This window comes from Micrasema longulum, unplaced genomic scaffold (genome assembly GCF_059751315.1).
Source record: "Micrasema longulum isolate JH-2025_06_02 unplaced genomic scaffold, ASM5975131v1 h1tg001113l, whole genome shotgun sequence".
Lineage (NCBI taxonomy): Eukaryota > Metazoa > Arthropoda > Insecta > Trichoptera > Brachycentridae > Micrasema > Micrasema longulum.
In genome coordinates, this window is record NW_028278301.1 from 205,594 (window position 1) to 228,566 (window position 22,973).

Consider the following 22,973-nt stretch of genomic DNA (forward strand, 5'->3'; position numbering starts at 1 on the left):
AAAACTGCAGGATTCTTTTCTCGCGGGTATCAGTCTTTCTCCTATGTCCAGTTCTTGGAGAATAGATGCATTCGTACGTCTGGCCGCCCACAAAATCCGCAGCACTTGCCACCAACACCACATCTCGAAAGCTTCGATTTTTTTCTTTTCAGATTCCCTCAGTGTCCAACACTCCATACCGTACATGAACACTGAAAAAACCAAAGCCTTCGCCAGTCTCTCTTTGGTGTTAATGGTTATACTGCGATTCCTCCAGATCTTCACCAGCCGACTCATAGCACTTTTGGAAATACTAACACGTGGCCGTATTTCATCTTTACACCCACCGCCATCGCTGATGAAAGAACCTAGATAAATAAAATAATTGACTGTTTTTAAGTTGCGCAGTAAGGTTAATGGCGCTAATTTATTAGCTCAATCAAGGATCATAAGCTTCGTTTTGCTCATATTCATTAAGAGTCCCAGATCTGAACTAGCAGCATCTATTCGGTCAATTAATTCTTTCATTTCAATCTCTGACGATGCAATAAGTGATATATTACTAAAACACTTCTAAATAACATGTTCTTTTTAAATGATAGAAATGCAATAAACAAAATAATGGGAATATGTAATTTCTTATCCATTAATTCTACTGTATACGTAGTGAATCAGTGAGCAAACTAGTGGTCCGCGTAACCAATTGATGGAAATAATTAAATGATTCATAAACCTGTTGATTTTAATTCTGCCATCATTCAAACGATTGAGCACTTATGGCAACTAATTCCCATAAATGATCAACTGTTTTATGATTTTTTTAAAAAGATTTTGAACTTTGAATATTGACTTACATTAAATAATCAATAACCCCACCCCATTATGAAGGTAATTGATTTTCTACGCCTTAAAGTTTTCCTTGTATTAAAAAAAAGCATTTCTTGACTATTTTTTTTTATTCTTGTGGGTATTGTTAAGTTAGTTTATGAAATAAAAAGGGTTTTATATTTACTTTAGATATTTGAAGGCTCTGTATTTCTTTTATTTCTTCAGGTAACTTATTTAAAAAGTTATGGACTTGGATAAATCCAAATGTCACAAAATACCTTGATTTACATATTTATCTCCCATCGATTTCCTTTTTTGTGTTTTTACCTGAGATTTGCCATCGAGTCCAGAGTTCTGATTTTATTTATTTTTAGGAAATAGAGTCAACAACTTGCCCGCCACATACCGCATACCGGATCTGAGAACTTAAGTCTTCATGGCTGTGACCATATTTAAGATCTTTGCCAAACGTGATAAACTGTCAGAAGGCGCTCTCTGTAATCTCGTAGTCTTGGCATCTTTGCTCTAAAATAAGTTTATCTAGAAGTACATTTTATTTACATCATTAAGTGAAATTTTACTGACTGCAATTAAATTCATTGAATTTGATCATATAATCAACTATCATTATTTACGTATTTTAGGTAACGAAATGGACTATTTACTGTTCAAAATAGACGCACTATATCAAAAACCCAACGAATGCTATGTATTTGAATGATTAAATTATAAATTCGACTCCTAAAAAATACTATTTAACATTAAATTTAAAAAGAAGCTTTAAGTTTAACACTTAATATGCACAAAATGTTTTCCTATTTTTTTTTCATGTAAATTAAATTTAAATACTTAACACGCCCCTTCATTTATTCAATACTAGAATCGGATTGTGGTCCTGTAGCTAGTGTCTTGGACTCACGGATCAAAGACTCGTGATTCAAAACCCACTCCAACTTAACTTGATTCCCATTTTCTTTTTATCTTAGAGTTCGTTGCATCTCGTTAAAAATGGCCTTCAAAATTTAATATTTGGGTAAATCATAAAAACGCAAATATTCCTTCAATAATAAAAAAAGACTATCCGGCTGCGATGCATAGTCGTTAATAATTCAAATACTCCCACTTGCTTTTGAATCATCCAAATACACACACTCACTCTCTTACATACACATACGCACGAACAGATTTAAGAATGTATCATAATATGTATGATTATTATTTTGAAACATCACTGGTCTGTCTTTTAACCTTATATTTAATATGTAATCAATCATTATGGACTGTGTTTCTATGAATTAAAAACGATTAAAAAATAGACTGGATAGTGATTTTTCAAAATATTAAACACACAAAACTTTAATGCGTTTCCGCCCAAACACATAAATAGTAATCTAACATTGAAACGAGCGGTTTTTGGCAATTTAATTTCAGTATTTTTTTCTATTAGTTTTCTGATCTCTAACTCTTAAAGTAAGAATTTTTATATTTGAGTTCCTTTATTCCAATTTTTTTATATATGTCTCATTAATTACTCCATAAATCTGATATGATACAAAAATATATTAATGACTGCCGAAGGAATTTGTGTCGGAAATGAATTAATTGGAATTATCCCTGTTCGTAATCCGTTTAATTACTGAAGTTATGTCTGTTCTCACGAAGGTGGTATCAAGCCCCTATATCGAATTATTCTATTTAATCCGAAGGCTTTTAGTAAAGCAATAACCACTATGTACGTGATGGTGGTTAGAAGGACGCACCTTTTGTAAATACGGGTATTTCAAATATTTTATTAAGAAGGGTCTCAATACACAGATAAATAAATAAATGAAGCTGCCCTTAGCCGTCCGCGCTCATTTTCTGCGGCTTATTACAAAATATAACTAGGTACGGTAAATTATACTAGGAAATACAAATTTCGTTCAATTAGACCGGACTTTTGTTTTTGACTAAATTTTGACATTTGAATCCAAAAATGACACGAATTCTTGTAATTTTTTTTAACTACATGATAGCATTTCCTGGTCCAATAATTTATACATAATGCACGTACAGAGGAAAATAAAGAAAAAAATACCAAATGTACTTTTTAAAGATGGTTATTTTATTCATAGAAAATTGAATTTTGTTTATGCCAGTAGTAAAGTTATTTTACCAAACGACAAATATACATAGGTAATGAGGTGAAAATATCGTGTCAATTTTTTTTTTTACTTTCTAATTTATAAACTATAATAGTCAGAGCGTTTGCTTACAATCCAAGAGGTTTCGAGTTCGATTCTTGAGATAGTTCAAGAGAAATATTTATTAAAAAAATGTTTTGACGATATAATATTTTATAATGCTTAGAATGGCACCTGAAGCGGAATACTGATTATCTTACCTTCACGTGACAAAAACTATCAAAATATGCCGCAGTTGTTGTATCAACGCAGTGTTCTATGCACCATTAGGTGCGGGAAAGGTATGAAGATGATAAATGATCCAGAGCCGTCTATTATATTATTTAAAAAGAAATAAGATTTTTTTATTTTTTTTAAATAGATATTATAAAGTAATGCACAGTAGGAGAAGACCCATGTTTAGGCAGACTAACATATATGTTTATTTATATATTTCCATTTACATACACTCACACGTTTGTACCCTTATAAACATTTATCCACATACATACACGCACATACACACATATACATGTAATAATCATTCAATGTTTTCAATTAAATTCACGTTTTTTTTTCAGAAACGAGTAGACCTTATTTAAATATTTTATCAGTTTGAGATCTGGTTTTATACTATACGGATGCCTCCTGAGAGCCTAAACCAGGCTTGCCTATTTTACAAGGCATGAGGTTCTCGACGTCCTGGACGTCCACTGGTGACTGTTTGTCAGCAGTTCATGTCCAAACTACGAGACGCGAACCTGACTTAAATGCATGCACAAGAGCTGGCAGCCGACAGAAATTCCAGGAGGATCTTCGTAGACACCATATGCTCCAACTAAGGAGCGAACATGGAATGATGATTTATACTATAATTTATCCCTGTCCCGGGACTAATATCTGAAGCGTTAGACTGATAAGCTTCTCGAGTACTAATGCAGTGCTCTACGCACTATTGGATGCAATTAGAGAAATGATCATGACTTGATCAAGAGTATTTTTGATTATATTTTGATACGCAGTCATTAAGAGCAAAAATAGTTATTATTTTTACCTCACTTGACTTTTGCTCTGAGCTTCGATGTCCTTAGCCACCCCCCATTTTCTATCCCTAAATTTACCTCGAAATATCCTTTTCCTCAGAACTTTGCTCGCCACAATGTAAAGCTATATAACAACCCTAATAACGAACTCTTCATGACACCGCCACCGGGTGGCTAATGTCATTTGCCCCCATGGAAATGTATTCGTCTTGCGCCCAACTGAAATGAAAGAGACATTTTAACAAACCACAAACCCACTACTATTTTCGGGTCACCTAATATCCTGCTTATTTTTACATATTTAAATAAAACAAAAAACGCGTCTTTCACAGATTTTTTTTTCAGTATTTCAATGAATAGGTAACCCTTTTATAACGAGATATTCATCAACAAGGTTTAGTTTTAACTCAATTCATTTGCGAAATCAATCAGAGGCTATGTATTTGATAATCTGAGCATTAAAAACGTTTAAGATTTATTGGCGAAAGGTGAAATGGGCGAAGAAAATTTTCCGTATATGGTTTAAGATGGTCAAATTGATTTCGAGGAGAAGAACAGTGATGAAAATTGAGAAATTGAGAAATTGGCCTTATAAAAATTTCACCACCTAATTCTAGCAAAAAATCTAAGATCTTTTTAAAATGCAGACACTTCCTCTGAAAGAAGTCGAAAACTCAAAGGGGAACTGAAAAATTACTAGTTTCCGTACCAGAAAATCTACAACGAACTTTTAAGGAACAGCGAACAAATCAAAATAGGCTTTTTAAAAATGAAGAAAAACACAAATGATAAAAAAGATTCAGAGTGAATGTTGGTAACTAACATTTCACTAGTTATCAAATGTAACACTTTCAAAATTAAAAACTCATCCTAAATTTTTGATTGCGCTATGTCCTGCGGGTAAAAAAATTGTGACTGCAAATTGAATGAAGATCACTTTGTTGATCTGGAATATAAATAAAGGGTTTTAAAATAGAGAATATAAAAAGAGAACAACAAATTACTTTGGAGAATAAACATTAAATTGCATTATTTCAGGGTTTCTCAACGATCTCTCGCAAACCATCACTAACACAAAATATTTTTAATTAAATTGTTTGAATCTGCTAAATTCATTCATAGTGGCGGTTAAAGGGTGTAAATAAATATGTTTAATAATATAAAAGTGTGTAAAATAAACCTGTCTTAAAATAAAATGTATCCCACTGAAAAGTCTTTCGACTTAGTGGGTAGCTAATTACCGTCATATGTTTAAAAATACTGAATAAAACTATTCTGCAACACAAAAACTGTAAATCAACAATTCAATTCAACAAGTTAAAAAGAAAACAATTTTTTTAAACGAAAAAACGATTATGATTTTTTTCGGAGCCCAACTTCCCTTTTTGTTCTGAATCTGAGTCGTGTATTAAATGGTTTCACATAAAAAAATATTTTTGCTGATAAATTAGTACTTAAAATAAAACGAGCTAAAACAATTAAAAAAATATTTTATATCTAAAAATTATAAAACTGAACAAAATATGTAAAAAAAGTGACGTGATCACGCGTGATCTCACGTATCAGGTGGCATTTCAGCGACAGTGAAATATTACAGCCTAAAATCATCTTCAAATTGAATTTTCCACATCGACCCTGGCAGGAATCGATTAAGGCACCTCATGCATGCAAGGCATACGATCCAACCTTTACTCTACGAGGTGAATCTGCGCTCGATTTCCTTTTCAGGATTTTTACCTGATAGTAGTCATCGAGTCAAAAACACTCGTTCAAGATTCTGGTTGTAACTCACACACATTACTTTATCCTTCACCCGGACGCTGAGTAATCTTATGTAAAACACCTTTATACATAAACATTTCATGACAACTATGTCTGGAATCGAATTTATTGCCGAGTACGCCAAAAAGATATTATCTTTAAGAATGCTATATTGGTACGGTGATAAACATCTTTGACTACACGGGCAATAGTCGTTAACATAGATCCAAGATATTTAAAGTGTGATTTAATAAAATCAAAAAATTCGTATAATAATTTCAAAAGTAAATGTATAAATTAAAACATGAAAAATATATTTAAAAAAAATTTTTATCAGCATATAGTTCTAGTTCTTCCCAAAATTGATTTTATTTTTCCATCAATTTCGTTACTGCCTTAATTTTGATGAAATGTAAGTTTCACGTGTGTACTGTTTAGAAATGTAGATGATAAATATATGTTTTTTTTTAAAAATTAAATTGAGTTAATATTAGAACATTCACATTTGTTGGTACTTTTTTAAGACCAAATAAAAAATATAAATATATTTTTAAAAATTAAAAAAATACATGTGTTTATACGGTGCGCATTCAAAAGAAAATACTTGTTCATGGTGGAGGATGCTTATTCTGTACCTATGTATGGAATCAAATGTTAAAATGGAGTTGTGTAAAATGTCATTTTATCAGCCTATCCCTACAGAGCGATGGTTGGTTTGTGTGTGAAAATTTAAATCAACCTGTGCCAGCACTAAACAGCCCTATTTAGATCCTAAAGTTGTGAAATACGTGGGTGATAATTTTTCAGGTAACATCGGAGCGAGGAATGAGGTTTGTTATTAATAGCTTTCCAAATGTTTTTGCGGGTTCAACATTTCGTTTTCCTAAAAACACTAGTAGGGTAATTTTCAAATCGTATTCTCAAATAAATTTCAGCCCTTGGGTTGCGTTTTATTCTAAAAGGTTTGCTTACAGAATTGAAAACGTGGTCATTTAATTTGGTGAATTAAAGATTTGCTTTGTTTTGCTGTAGTAAATCGATGTTTAACCCTTTACTCCCTGACGGTACAAACATGTCCTCGTATAAAATAATTCATATATCTCTTGAATGCACTCACCTATACCTAGGATACATAGATATGGAAATGAATTAGAACAAATATTCGATATTTTCAATACAAATTCGGTTCATGAATTAAAACGAATTCTCACTCGTTATTTATTAGAAAAATAAAGGATTTATTTTTAAATATTTTATTAATTTAACTTTGTTTCATGGAATACTTGATTTTTTATATCTTTATTTAGCACGTTAGACATAATTTAAATTGTACATTGGTGGATTTATTGATAAATGGCAACTTCTTCCAACCAACTGATGATGATGATTTCACTAAATAAAGGTATTATTTAGTTTTTTTATTTTTTTATTTTATTGCTCAAAAAACTTATATTTTTTCAAATACTGCTGTATTATTTTTTAATTATTATTAACTCGTTATTCTCAACTTTACCGTGTTATATTTATATTAAAAACATAAGATTTTCTTATGGTTATTGTTATCTTTTATTTAGAGATGTTATATTTCTTTTTTACTTTTTGTTTTTTGTATTATATGTTCACTATTTTTTTTAGTTTAAATTATTCTATTATTTCATACTATATACTACATGTTTATTGTGCACTGCTGTGATTATTTCTGTAAATTATTATTTTTTGTAAAAGGTTCTTTGAACCGTTGATGTATAAATAAATATGACAAAGCATTTGATGTAACTCATCACTGTCGATGCATATTTGGACGTTTTTGACTAGTTTCGGCCATTTTGAAGTAATTCGTTCTAAAAAATGATCCTTGAAGAACAGTTTTACGTAGAGCGGTCACTTGTTGTTTCTGTAAAATTTCAACTCTTTTGAAAACTGAAATATTATAAATAATGGTGGCAAGTGAATGCAATATTTTTGCTGTTGGATTAAAACGATGACTTTTAATTGATTTTTGTAAATATATCGAGTTTAAAAAATAACATTTATTTAAACTGCTAATCTCTGACCATTCAAATTTGTACCATTGTTTTTTTTATGGAGGTTAAAAAAAATAAACAGAAAATTATGTACAAGTTTTCAGGCTGTTAATTACATGACTAAGAAAAAAAGTTCAAAAATGATAATTAATCTATGCTCAGGAATCAAAGGATTATAATTTACTGTTTGACGAAATTTACCCTTAATTTTTTCTATAAAATACTGAGCTGGTGTAGTGACGTGTGATACTCGTATTTGGTTATGTGGTCGAATTTGCGAGGAAAAATGTTGTTAAAGTATTAAAATTCCTTTTTAAAAGGCATACCCATTAAATAACAAAAATAAACTAAATAATGAATTTGGCTATCCAAATAATAGTATTAGTTTTGTAAAAGACAATTTCGCAAATGTTAATAAAATATGTAACACAACATTATATTTCAGTTGAAAGGTTCAAATATTAAAAAAAAAAAAAAAATTGGCGTAACAAAGTCCTGTCTTCGGCCAACTATTGGGTGGAAAAAACTTTCCTTAATTAAACGGATTGCCCGGCGGACTGGATTTATCTGTATTTTACGAGCATAAAAAGTATAAAAATTTCGCTATTAAAATGTGTAAAATCAAGTGGGTAAAATATATAAAGTGTCTTGATTTCCTCATATAAACTATTCAGGTTTGAGGTGGGGGTACTCATTGTTTCGTGTAGATTGCCTGCTCGACTATCTCGGTAGCGATGTCTCCGGACAATTTTTGGCCTACAAATTATTGCTTACACGTGAACAATGGTGGAGGCCTGGTAACAAAACAGTACTATATTGTCCACGTGTAAACGGTTTTTAAATGATGCAGAATATTAACAACACTCCCTTCATCAATACTTTTGTATTCAGAAAATAAATACTTTTTAGGCGTTTATTATAAATGACGTTCAAAATATTTTTTGAACTCACAAAATTGCTGGCTCGATAAAATGCACAATCATACTGTCAATTTGAATTTACCTTCAAAATACAGAACGAAATCATTTATTCTACTTTATTTTTTACTCTTTACTATTTTTTCCGTAACGCATTGACGCATGTGTCAAAAAAATTGCAGTATTTTCATAAAGAGTGACGATATTTATGCCTTTTTATTTCTACTCGTATTTTAGATTGTTACTGTGATATACGACACGTTCAATTGTTTTAAGCTCAAAATGCAATATGTTGCATTGATTTATTTTTTTCAATTGGGTACTCGTTTTTGTTATTTTATGGATAAACAAAGCACAGAGCTTTTACACAATATTCCAAATAGGACTTAATTATACAATAGTAATTTAACTCGTCGAGACCTGAATTATTTTCTTTGAATAAACAAGATATGTTGTATTCTATATTAAATAAAGCAATTTATTTATTTATTCCATTGTTTTTTTTCAATGCATTGAGGGGTTCATTGTTTGAGGTTCCGACTTTCTAGGAATTTCTTGTATTTAGGCAGCACCTTTTTGTAATATGTGTTTTTACATTTGATGATGCCAAAAGACTTCAAGTCAGTAAATAACAATTACAACAGATAAAAAAATAACGAGATTTAATTGAAACAGGCAATATATCGAGCCTTAATTGCCAAAACATCGTAATCATCAAAAACAATATTTTAAAAATAACGTTTCTGAATAATGATTGAGAAAAAGAAATATTTGCTTGTAAAATATAGTTTTGGTGGGTTACGATGTGGTTGCGCGAGTAGTTGGTGGGATTTAGTGGTTTGTGGCTGGATGGACCACCAGTTGATGGAAGTCCACCCATCCTACCCATCCTACCCATCCTACCCATCCTATGATTTCTCAACTTCTCATCGTTTATTTATTCTCCTTATCGCTATGGTCATAGGTAGCTATGGTTGATATGAGAACAATTTTCCATATCCATATCAACCAACATCAACAATCTCGTTTTTCCTTCTCGATAATCTGTATTGTCCACAACCACATGCATCATAATTTTATCCGCCCGCATCCGCTCGTCTTTTGATCATCTACCCGCATCCGCACACTTTTACATATTCTGACCGTCGCGCTGCCATATTCATCTATATATTCCAAGTATAACTATAGGGAAAGTGCTGTGTTCACCTAAAAAAGGAAACACTACCCAGAAGTTTTTCTCTTTCTACTCGGTATTTTGATTTGTTTTTTTTTTTAAATATGCTTTTTGCTATACACACACTTTCATTCTTTTACTATGACTTAAAATATGTTTCTTACTATGTATTTTGTTTTTATTTTGCATTTTACTGAATTTCAAAACATTTTTATGGACATATTTATATATTATCAATGGTTTTTACTAAGTTTTCAGTACATTTATTACTTTGTTTTTAATATGTTTTTGCTTTGTTTTTTTTTTCAAAATTTTTACTATGTTTTTACTTCATTTTTACTTTGTATTTACTACATTTTTACTTTGTTTTTACTACAATTTTACTTTGTATTTACTACATTTTTACTATGTTTTTACTACATTTTTACTATGTTTTAACTACATTTTTTACCATGTTTTTACTCCATTTTTTACTTTGTTTTTCACTTTGTCCTGTATTTTTACAACTGTTTCTATACATTGATTACTGTTTTTTTTTTGACTGTCTTAGAACGGGGTAAATAACCTTAGTTAGGCAGTCAAAGCAACTTTGTATTAATTATAATTTTGTGTATGTAATATACTGATAATAAATAAATAAATAGGTCAGGACCACGAGATAACATCCGGAATTTCTGTTCCTGACCCCTTTTCCTGACTTCCCAAAGGTAAGACTTTTGTCTACTGTAGTTTGTTTGGCCGCATACTGTTCTTTTCCGCATTTGCCATCCTCGCAAAAACGCATCTTTTCTCACCCCGCAAAAATTAACACTGATCAACGATTCACTCAAACAATACCCACAAAAATTATAAATCGCCATTCCACTATGTTTTGGCAATCTTTGCTCGATATTATTTTTTTAAACTGCCACAAGAATCGCACTATAAGGATATTCAATCACATTTACTTAGTTTTAATGTAATACACGAAAATACAATTAAAAAAGACGCCAAAAATAGTAAGTTAAATTTAAAAACTACTGGGTACCAACATCTATGAAATAGTTTATTGAGATCAATTAAAAGAAAGTTATTATTTTTTCAATAAAAATGAATAATTGTTGAAAGCATTTCGAGTTTTCGGTGTGGAAAAATGGTATAATACTTAATTTAAAACATATTACGCTCGTGTTTGCGAACAATATTAAAACTCAAGATGAAAATAGGAAATTACTCAAGATTTAAGGGTGCTTAATATCCTTATATTTATTACATAGCTTTACTTTCGAAAACCCTTTTAAATAATTATGCTTAAGGATGTAGAGCAAAAAAGTTATCTAGCTTTAATGTATTTTATAAAAGCTCATTTTTCATTGTTTTTATAACTTAATTTGCATACGCTAAAAAAATTTAACATATGTATTTTTTAATATCATTTTACGGAAACAAAAAAACATGAAAAGTGTTCGAACACATTTTTCGCATAATAATTATTCCCTAGATAAGGGCCAATTGCACTACACAATAAAAGTGTTAAATATAAAGGTATCTTTATCATTTGTTTTTATGTTTTTATTTTGTATTTATGTTTATTTAAATAAAAAATACGGTTCGTTCTAAAAATAGCCAAAAGTAAGAAGTCGAGTTGTTGTCCCGTGGCTAGTGTCGCGAACTCACGGATCAGGGGTCTGAAGTTCGAACCTCAGTTTATCACAATTTGATTCCCATATCCTATTAGTGAGTTATTTACAACTCTTCGTAAATGCCCCCCGGCATTGAAATATTTCACAAATTAAAAGAACGTTAATATTTTTTTTTAACTAAAAAACGCGTGTTGCATTGGACAATGCATTGATACTTCAACACCATATCCTTGATCACTTAAGGAATATTGCAGTGAAGAACCGTCTTTTAAAATCCTTGATGTTGCAGGAATAAGGGAAAGATATAGTAAAATTATAGAAAATCTAAATTTATTTCAACAGACAGAGAAAACATTTTTGAGAAGAGAATATGGAAGTTTAGGCATTTACAGGGCTTATGACCTGTCATTGGCTGGTTTAAGTGGCCACTTTACACACTGTGTAACATTTATCATTCTGCCCATGTTTGAACATCCACATTTCCTCGACTCTTCTAAGTGTTCAGTATTGTGATGTAAAAGAGCTGAAACCTTTATCACCTTTATCAGGTTTCAGCCCTTTTTCTTAAAACTAGAAATAAATTCAAATATGAACAACTCCCTATGATAATGAACATAATAAAACATTGTTATAGAAAATCGCCTAAAAACCGTTATATGAAAGTAAAATTTGTATAAAATCTTTGTAATAAAAAAGTTTTATCCACGAAAACTGTTCAATGATTAGTATTCGGACTGATTCATTACTTAATATGCTGTAATTCAATGTAAAATTATAGAAAAATTTCCAATTGCTTCCAATTAGCAGACGATACTGCCCTCACAATAAGCCATTCAAGTGTAAAAACTGCCCAAAAATGCATCAAGAAGATTTTTCAAATCTCACGTAATGGGCGCATGACTATGGCCAAGTAATAAATTCTTAAAAAACTAAAACTGTTCATGTATCTTTACTATATATTACTAAATGTGAATTTGAAATAGAATTATAAGCTCATATAAGTTTTTGCTTTCATTTAAATTCAAATAAAGAATCTGATAAATGTAATTGTCATATTACAGATGTTGTGAATAATCATAAATATATTAAGGATTAATTATTGATTATAAATTTAGTTGGGGTGTTCATATTGATAGAATTTGCGATAAATTAAGGTATTGGCTTAAAGTCATTTATGAAATCAGAAACATACTACCTTTCAAAATGTTAAGATACATATATGCCTCGCTCATTGAATCGATTGTATCTTACAAAGTGCATGTCTGGGGTCTCACCTTCCAGTCTCATTTGGGTAAAATTTAAAATATTCAGGTGAGACTATTAAAAAAGATTCTACCAGATAGCATTATCCGTGAGGCGAAACATATGGGTAAAGGTGTATATTTTAAATTATTTAATGTCCTACCGGTAAAACAACTTTGTGACTACTTTGTTGATCCGGAATATAAAAGTTTCCCACAATCTCAACACTAGATTAAAAACTAAGGGCTCCCTGGTTTTTCTCTGAATTACAAATTATTTCGGAGAACGAACATTAAATTGCGTTATTCTAAGGTTGTTCAATTATCGTCCACAAACCATCAATTAAATGAAAGATCTCCAAATTTAAAAAAGGAACCGAAGGAATATCTTGTAAATACTTTACAGTGCCTGTTTATAAATATTTTTTTATAATATAAATAAAATGATGTAAAGTAAACCTGTCATAAGGAATGATGACTATTGTCCATGCGATGATATTTCTTCACAGAGTATCGAACATCTGTTATTTCAGTGCCAATTTTTCAGTTTACAACGCCATAATCTTGAAGCAGAATGCAGGAAAGATGAAATAATATCCTAAACAGATATCCTCACTGTAGTTAAAAGTAGTTATCATGCGCTATTGTTCTTGAACTTTGCAACAATGGTGATTGGACTCATAAAGGTAATAAACCAAAATCAGTGATCGAAATCCCATTTCCAAGACAAACAAAAACGATTTTTTTTCCGAGTACCTTAGCCTTGTACATGACACGTAAGGCTTACTAAATACAGGGGTCCAAATATATTATTTTTTTTTAAATTAAAAACCTGTCATAAAAAATAGTATTTGGACTAGTGGGTAACAATTTGTAATATATTATATTTTAAAATATCAAATAAACGTGGTTCTGCAGCTCTAAAATTGAAAAATACAACCATGTCAGTGGTTCTGGTTCTTTTTCACTCGCTGAAATAAATTATTGGTTTCTTCTGGAACCGGACAAAAGTACTCCAATAAAAAAAGTACTAAAATTTTTCATATTATACATTTTCAAATCAATGCTTTATGGTTAACAGACGGATAATTCTTAACATTGTGTACGTGGAAATGGGGCAAATTTCGTTATATTTACATGAAAACATCATTCTTATGAATAAAGAGCACATCATCTATATGAATTGGTTATTTTTATAACCACCCGAGAATCAAGATATCTCCGCTTTATACGTTATGAAGGAAATGCAGATAAATTGATCACAATGTAACTTAATACAAAGCGAGATCACGTGTGGTATCCGGAGCTTTGTTTCCCGAACACGTGTTCATGCAAGGACCGGGATTTTCAATTAATGTTTTTTATTAATGCGATCAATACAAATGTATACCTGCTCACATGCCATGTTTTTAAGGGATTTTCCGTTGTTTATGCGGTGGCGTATTTTGTAAAATTTATTTTTAAATTTTAAATAAATGCAAACTAATAAAATAAATCGCTTTTAATATATGAAGGTACATTAAATAATAAACGACAGGAATCAAGATATTGTGATTATGCGATTTCAAAAATTTCATATTTTTTTAACCGATTGAGTTTCTTTAAAGAACCTTTAATGTAAAAAATTGGTAATTTAGATGATAAAATTATATATTAAAATAGCTTGTCTGGGACTACCGAAGTTTTTCTGCATTAAAACAAAGTGGACTTAAGATTTTCATTTGAACTTTAAAAAGCATATTAATGATAAAAGTGAAAAACCGTACTTTAGTCACGTGTAAAATAGCTTATTGCGATTATTTTTGCATTTTTTAACTTCAAAACATTGACGCCAAAACTTTAAAATGTCGGTGTATAGTGGGATGTGCATGTTAGAGTAATTAGTGTCCCGACGAAAAAACGGGTAAATCTCGAAATCGGTAGAGATAAAAAAGTCGGCATGAATGTTTTTATTTGTTTTTGGAGTACCTACAACTATCGGCAAGACGATAAACGATACACATTGTGTAATGTTATATCTAAAACTAGCCAATGACAGAGGGTAATGAGAGAGGAAAATATTTATCTCTTAGTGGGAATTGCATGTAAGTATAATAAATGTCCTGACGAACAGACTGATATTATTCGAAACCGGTAGATATATGAAAGTCAGTACGTGGTTAAATACAAATATTTATTGAAATGTTTGACGACAAAATCAAGGCTTTTAAATATTTACCAGATAAAATATTTAACAGAAAAAAGTAATTAAATAATCGTCCTACCTAGAAAAACCTTTTTTCAGGACTGTAAATTGTTGAATAATTTTTTTTATATATATTTAATGTAATTCAAATATTTTTTTATTTCTTTTATCCTAATTTCAATCATTAATATTAAATCAATGTTGATTTTTTATTTTACACGAAAAGGTAAAGAAAAAATAGGTTGCCTCATTCTTAAATTTTATTTTGATGTGTATTTAAACCCCGAAATAAAAATTGAAACATGCATTAAATATCCGAACCGCAAGACTTAAGATGGAAACATCTATCGTTTTGGTTCATTAATCAAAACTGAGCTTGTGGCCTCATTGAATGAATAGCTAGAGGCCAGAGGCTAGAGGAAAACCAAAAACGAGAATGGAGGAATTCTGCTTTCGAATTCTTTGAATAAAAATGGGATTACGACCCGTCCAAAATGTTGGACTGGAATAAATTATTCTCCATCAGAATAGGATATTTAAATACCTTCTTCCCGAACTAATGATGATCCAAATGTTTTTGTTGATCCTATAATTAATTATTAATGTGAAAAGGATATATTTTTGTGATAATGCTCTTGAAAATGGAACTGATAAAGTAATTAATCTTAAACCGCATTAATTTTATTGGTTTATCGCTACTTTCGAAGATTTTATGTTGAAAACGACATATTTAAAACCAGTATTTTGGTGGTGTCTTTTTTTTGTACTTATAAATATTTACCAAGCTAAATAATTACAATTCGTTTTCCTTTTATTCTGCTAAATTCTCAGTACATTTAACCAATTAGATGTTTAAAACCTAATTTTAATGGACCAGAGAAGTTTTCATATTTGTATGGTCAGTAATTCTAATGCAATAAGAGTTTTTCAAGAAAAATACAATGCTGCATGTTGTTTAAAAAAGCAGTAATATAATTCTTTATATTAAAATAAACATATTAAACATAAAATAAAAAAATTTTAAAAATAAAACACTTATAATATAACAGTTAAGAATACAATACTATTAATTTAAAATAAAATAATTAAAAGTAATTAATACATTTAAGCGAAAAAAAGTTAGTTACTTATAAATATATTTATTTTTATTTATTTTTAAAAATGCTTTCAAAGTAAATATAAAATCACAAATGTTTTTTACGTAAATATATGCATGTTCATGTGTGCATACGAATGCATGTATGTGTGTGTATGGATGTAAGTATATGTACGTATGTATATTTGTATTTATTTATGTATGTATGCATATATGAATCTGTATGTATGTTGTATGTGTACATTTATTGACATTTTTAATTTTTTTCAAATTATTTTATATTTACTTACTATTTCTTCTTTTTCTCTTCCTTTCCTATTTTCCCATCGCACTCGCTTTCACCCCTAGTGAAATGTACGTTTTGTTTTCTTATATTTTTGTTCCTATATGAAACCCATAATTGGTCTTGTTATTTGTTGTTATTCTTTATTTATTGTTTATTACTGTGACTGTGTTAATTTCAAAAATAAATAAATAATAACGTTTCTCTCTCTTTAGTAGAGTAAGTACCCGTGTTTAGAGAGGGAGTTCGTTTTACATTCATTTTTACTATCTAAAATAGGTTCCTTGAAATTAGGTATAATATAATGATATCACAGGAGAATAATAATATTTGGAAAAGAAACATGAGACTTTTCCGTGCAATGCTTTTAAAATATATTCGCATGATTTTTATTCGAAAAAAACAAGAGAGGATTTTTCATTGGGTGTGGGGTTTTCAAGGGTGGATATTATTACTCGGTTTGAATTTATTTTATCTTTATATGTGTGTATTGGCTTCATTTATTTTAATTTATTCAGCCGTAGTAGGAGTAACCAAACATCAAATGGTTATTCATATTTATAGCTTTATTTATTTTTAAATTATAATAATAATTATTTTGAATAATGCATGCAGTAATGAATTAATTACGAAAATAAGATCTTTAGAAAACTCACCCTGTGTTACTCGGATAATTCTTTTCGAATAGGGACATCTTCATTTAAAATTTGTTCGAGATTACAGTTTGATTATGAATTCTGCACTTCTCTACAGATTTCTGTCAATAACTTGGGATATTCGGAAAGAGTGAAAATTCGTTTGGAGTCTTGAAATTGGCACTCTACATGGAATTGCTTCTAGCTGTGTGGTGATGGGGGCAGTTAAAAAGTTGTACAAAAATGTAGATGAATTATTGATACAAAAATGTAAAAAAGGGTTATTATGTTTTATTTTATAAATTACTTTTAACATCATATTTATTGATTTATTAACTATATATACGGCCTAAGCCATTAATAAGAGTTATAAAAAAACATATGTATCTACTAGAAACTGAATAAAAAGAACATAAAACTATGCAGCAAAGACAAAACAAGCGCAATAAAATAATGGTGTTCAATTTATTTAAAAACACGAAAAACATACATGATTTTAAGCTGAACCATGCCAATCCATCTTTACCCCACACTGTTTTAGTGGCAAAGAGATCTACGTAAAGCCAGAAGATCTATCCCAAAGAGTTCCAAGTTGTGTGACAAATGAACTAATCTACACATTCTGGGCATTACGGCATAAAAAGTTGCTCTGAGCCAAGATTTTAACTGCTGGCGACATGGTAGAGAACATGAAAAGAAATTGATTGCAACAGAGGTGGGATATCACTTATAGCATTAAGTATTTTGAAAATGCATATTAAGCCCATCTCAGTTCTACGTTTCTCCAATGAAGGCAAATGAAGAGATTACTCTATTTCAAGATATGAATAATAACTCTTTTGCAATCCGAACAACCATGCCACTTTTTTTAGAATACGGTGTTGGACACACTTGATATGGTCAATATGAGTCCTGTAGAATGGATAACAAATTGGTGAAGCATACTCTAAATGGAGTTGAGTTTTGATGGTATGTTTCGTAAAGTCCGTCGTCATTACATTGATAAACCCAAGAAGTTGGAGAGATTTGTTGACAATATTATTAATGTGTTCACGATAGGAGAGTTTTCTATTTAAAGTTATTTTTGACAATATAAAAATTTATTCAACCGCAGGTACGAGGATATTTAATAATTCAAGCATTATGTTTTCATTTTTATTTTGAAACGTCCTAAATCCAAATCAAATAAATAAATTAAAAGTGAAATGTCTCCCGTTGTGCAGAAGAGCAAAAAAAATTTTTTTAATTTATTAATGCTCGTAACTTAACCCATGTTTTTGGCCAATGTTATCATTTTGGTAAAATACCCTAATAAAGGGAAAAAAATCTTTATCTTTTGATCTCTGAACATAGATTAATAGTTTTAACATATAGTTTTTAAACATTTAATAAATATATATATTAATATTTTCTTTTTTTTCTAAGAAATATAATATTTGCGTTCTTGTGAAACACCTAAATATTTCATTTCGAGGGGCATTTTCAACGAGTTGTAAATAACTCACTATTGGAAACTGGGAATGAAGTTGGGGTAGAGTGGGATTCAAACCACGAATATTTGAGCCGTAAGTTCGAGACACTAGCCACGGGACCACAACCCGATTCCACAGATATATAAAACGCTAGTAAACGATTACATATTCAACTTTTTTTTTCCAAAAACTCTTCATATATATTTTTTAAAAGCTGTACAAATTTACGCAGCCGGAAAACCGAAATAAAAAACATTTTTTTTCTATACTTTTAATGAAAAATCGACATTATAATCCAACCTCGTCTCGTAAAACAGTCGCCAATGATATAGTAACATTTAAAAAAATTTAAACATTCACAAATTGTTTATGATATTTTTCTGATATTCTCGTATTGTGTTCATGTTTACTACAGTTTTTTTCAAGTTTTAATTCTTCGTCTACAATTACATCAGTGGCTAATTTATAAATAAATTTTAAGGATTCTAGTTTAAAGAGTTCAGTTACATTTAATTGTTTAGTTTATTTAAAAAGTTCTCGATCGATCACCACTTTTATGAATAGGTGTTATAAGTGCTGATTTCCAGACAGATGGGAAATGACCTTCAATAAAGGACTTGGTATATAATCTAGAAAGAGGTATAGAGAGATCTGCAGAGTATGTTTTTATTAACAGGGGTTAAATTTTATCTGAACCGGGCCTTTTGCAAATTTTGTACCAACCTTCTCAGAAATATTTATGATTTTTACTTGAGAACAGACATTGAGACAAATTACTCGTTCAGAATTCTGGTTCTATTTCCCACACAAAACTGTATTCTTTATTCACCTGGACACGGAGAATCATTTTGCTGTAACTTCATATTGAATCGTTCTTTTTTTAATAGATCTGGTCCTCAAGTGTTGATTAGCAGCAGTCTTATCTACAGTAAATAAGATTAAATAGTCACAAAAAACATTGTCACATTTCAAAAACACACTTCGTCTTTGTGTACAAAGAGTCGCTGGTGTCTAACATTTCGTTTTCTTTTCATAATACTGAATAAAGTGAGGAATTTAAATTCAGGTGAATACGGCACATACAGTTATACGGCCGAAGGTAAAAAACATTCCTTCGATCCACCCTTATTTGATCTTCGAGCGTAGCTTGCCCGAAGCTCGGAAACTTTTCATCGAAGGCTCTGGAAAGAGGCTAAGGCAAATTTGTGTTATTGATTCTAGGGCTCCGCTTTACTAGAGAGAGAACTCGTGTAATGACTAGGCAATTTAGATACCTCAAACCCTTCCCGACAAGTACCCACCCCTGCGTATCTCCCAACCCCGTGTCTCCCACCCTCCCCAACACGCGTGTTGTATGTCGTGCGGGAGAAAATTTCATCCCTAAATTATTTGGCCTTCTCGTGGAAACCAAGTTTCAACTTAAATAAGACGTTCAACTTACCATGTTATCATAAATTTATCACGAATTTTCGGGGAGCGCTTGAATTAAAGATTTGTGTTTTTATTTACCGACTTTGAAACTATTTAACGGTTCGTCGGAGGTGGTACGTGTAGGGTAATTTCTAGGAAGTTTTCTGGGCCTCTAAATCATTTTCAAATAAAATATCTAAGACACGATTACTGAATACTCTCTCAAGAGTTTGTAGATTTCCGTTGAAGGTAAAAACGCAAACTGGTCATGTTAAAAATTCGGAATGCACAAAATAAAAAATAAATGGCAACTCTCAAGTAAAAAAATATAAGTTATACGTCAATGATTAAAATTAACTTCCAATTGAGTTCTTAGATTTTTTATGACATTTTTGATACTTGTTATGTTTTTCTGTGTAAATTCAGCGTGTAATATTCGTACTTCTTGTCAACGTTTCCGATAGATTACAGCTCCCGTCATCTGGTCTGATGATCACATCATTTTTTTAGGTACGTTATAATCTTTAAAAAAACATTTCAGGTACTAGGAAAAGTTTTCTAAAAAGAAGTTAGGTAATTACTTGAACTTTTATATTACCATATATTTTATGTTTTAAGCACTAACTTTGTGGTTATTCATTATAATAAAATAAATAAAACAACTTTGTTTTTAACAAATTTTTTTCCACCGACCGGTTTTAAAGTTAAACAATCTTCTTTCTAAATGTTTACTTAACTTAAGTATACCTTGACAAGGAAGCTTTTTTAGCTTTAAAATCGATCGGTGGAAAAATAATTTACTGGTTAAACACAAAGTTGTTTTATTTTTTCAATTGGTATTTAGAATGGATTATATTTTTTTAGTTGATCTATAAAATGTTTATTTTATGTATGATACCTTTTTAGATTTGAATTTCAAAAAATTTTTTATAAATACCTGTATCATAATTCTAATTCTGTGTTTGCATTCACATATTAATTCATAGACGCGCCCTATAGAGTAAAATATTTAAAAAGTTGTGACACGATAAAGTACCCATGTTACTGAGTTTGTTTATTTAAACCAAAGTTTCATTCAACAAGCATGCATATGCCACCAAAATTAAAGGGTACTCATTGTTGATATAGTATATAAAAGTTTCAATTTAATATTTACAATTAACATTCGTTTTCGGTGAATCTCAATAAGATACTTTTCCTAGATTTTTTTTATAATTTCGACCCATTTATTTGTTTTCACTAGATTTTGGGGAATGTAAAAATAATATTTTAAAAACGAGTTCCTATCAGTGCAACCCTGTAAGGAAGAAAATCGTCAAAATTACGCTGCCGGGCGTAGTTTGACGTTTACAAAAAAAAAACATATATTAAAATATTTTTTTACAATCTTTTTTTTTCATTCATTTACTAATAAAAAAATATCAAATCCTTTTACGATGTTTATCCAAAAGGCTTTTACACATTTTTATGACCCAAGCAGGCTTTTTGGTTTCGATTCTAAATATCACACCTGGCTGACGTAGCTTAATACGCGTTGGGCATAAGTTAAGTATCATTAACTTAATATTCTGTTCATATTGTATTTTATAACATTATGTACCTAGCTGCTTTAAACCTTTAACTGCATTTTTTTAGCTTATTAAAAAAATATATACATATATTTTTTTATTTCAAATAAAAACCAACTACACTTCTTTAACCCAGTTCTATATTTTATTACTTTATATTGTTTTTTATTTTTTTATTTATGTTGTTAATACACTCATCTTTATACTTTTATTTTTATACCAACTAAACTTCTTAACACTGTTTCTATCTTTTATTTCTTTATATTGCTTTTTTAAAATTTATTTATGTTGTTTATATACTCATCTTCTTTTTTTATACCAACGTTACTTCTAAACACAGTTCTATCTTTTGTTGCTTTATATTGTATTTTTTAAATTTTATGTTGTTTATATACTCATATTTTATATAACTTTCACGTATGTAAAAGCCTTGTGGTCGTGAAAAATTAATAAAATAAGTAAAAATATATTTATGAGGGCTTAAGGCAAGTCTATGTGTATTTATATGTTAATGTGTTTTTGTGTACAATCGTTGAAATTGAAACTCTTAACATGTTTGGAATTAAATATTGTTATAAATTTGTCCCTAAATGAGTTTTTACAAAATATGTTTGATACTATTATTTAAAATGTTGTGTCATTTGTTTCATATATACTATTTTTAAGTAAAGAAAATACGCCTACTTCAAAATATACTTACTTTTGTTGGTTTAGAGTAACCTCTTATTTTTTACCTGAAAATATTTATTCTATTTTTTTGTTAAAAAATCACACGTGTTTTGTAGTTCATTTTATCTATGCTTAATTTAGAAATAAATTGGCCAATCCAAAACCAATATACATGTTAAGATATTTAAACATTTATAAAAATAAATTATGCAATCTAACAGAATACACATTTTACCGCTCTGTTTTTAAACACGTTTTTCTTCGTTTCTACATGAAATACAAAAACAAGAAAGGTCTATAGGTAGGACATATTCTCAGTCGCAATTTTTAACCCAGGACTATCATAAAAACAGCTATCCAATGAATAAGACAGAGAGGTATACCTAAAAGTAAGATAATTTACCACACAATGAGCAAGGTGAGAGCTGACACCTACGTAAACACAACTTCTTAAAAAGATTGCGGACAAAAATGCTAGGTGAAAATTGTGTTGAAAAGAAATCAGATCTTTAATATTTTAAAACCAACGTACCTGCTAGGGTCGTTTTCACCTGAGATTTAATACAAATTCAAAATTATTATTAATACATCCATTCTATAAGACCACTGTACTATTCCCCAATAAAAGTAAATAAATATCGAGTCTGTACGGTACCGTTTTCTGAAAAAAGTAGTAGGGTAGCTTGGAGTGAAAAGGACTAATTATTCCTATGTTAAAATAGAGGAATATGTCTTCATTATAAAAATATATGCGTTTTATGAAAACCGTATATGCATTTTTAAAATACTTAATGCTATTAGTAATAAATCATCTCTGTTGCATTTAATCTCTATTTTTATTTCCAATCGTATCACCAGAAGTCAAAATTTACTATTTATCAAATCTCTGTAAAGCAATTTTGGT